Raw genomic sequence first — 983 nt, forward strand, 5'->3', positions numbered from 1 at the left:
AAGGGATTTATGGATGGGAAACAACCGGGAAAGGGGATAACACTTGAAATGTAAAAAAATAAAAATAAATCCCCTCCCCAAGAAAAAGAAAGAAAAGAAAAGTAAAACCTCAAAAAATTGCTGATGTTAAAAGAAAATAGGAATTGGATATCTTTTTTGGCATCGTACAATGATCACTCACTTAATATCTTAATTTCTCTGAAACCATCATAGAGAAGTATCCCTTATCTGTCCCTGTACCTCCTCTGGCTCCAGAAGTATTATAGAAAATTAACTTAGCTATGCGTGGGTTAAATTAAAATATTTTGTGTATTTCATTGTATGGTAAAATAGTGGGCATTAATCTAAAATTAAAACACTTAGTCTGTAAAACAAACAGAAAAGAAGATTAGGTCAAATACTGTTTCTATTGACAGAGACAAATAGCATGTGTCTCATCCGTGAAATTTCCTGGAATGATCAGTCTTTTTTTTTTTTTTTTTATTAACTTGAGTATTTCTTATATACATTTCGAGTGTTATTCCCTTTCCGGGTTTCCGGGCAAACATCCCCCTAATCCCTCCCCCTCCCCTTACTTATGTGTGTTCCCCTCCCCATCCTCCCCGCATTGCCGCCCTCCCCGCAATAATCAAGGTCACTGGGGGTTCAGTCTTAGCAGGACCCAGGGCTTCCCCTTCCACTGGTGATCTTACTAGGATATTCATTGCTACCTATGAGGTCAGAGTCCAGGGTCAGTCCATGTATAGTCTTTAGGTAGTGACTTATTCCCTGGAAGCTCCAGTTGCTTGGCATTGTTGTACATATGGGGTCTCGAGCCCCTTCAAGCTCTTCCAGTTCTTTCTCTGATTCCTTCAACGGGGGTCCTATTCTCAGTTCAGTGGTTTGCTGCTGGCATTTGCCTCTGTATTTGCTGTATTCTGGCTGTGTCTCTCAGGAGCAATTTACATCCGGCTCCTGTCGGCCTGCACTTCTTTGCTTCATCC

This window comes from Rattus norvegicus, chromosome 7, assembly GCF_036323735.1.
Source record: "Rattus norvegicus strain BN/NHsdMcwi chromosome 7, GRCr8, whole genome shotgun sequence".
Lineage (NCBI taxonomy): Eukaryota > Metazoa > Chordata > Mammalia > Rodentia > Muridae > Rattus > Rattus norvegicus.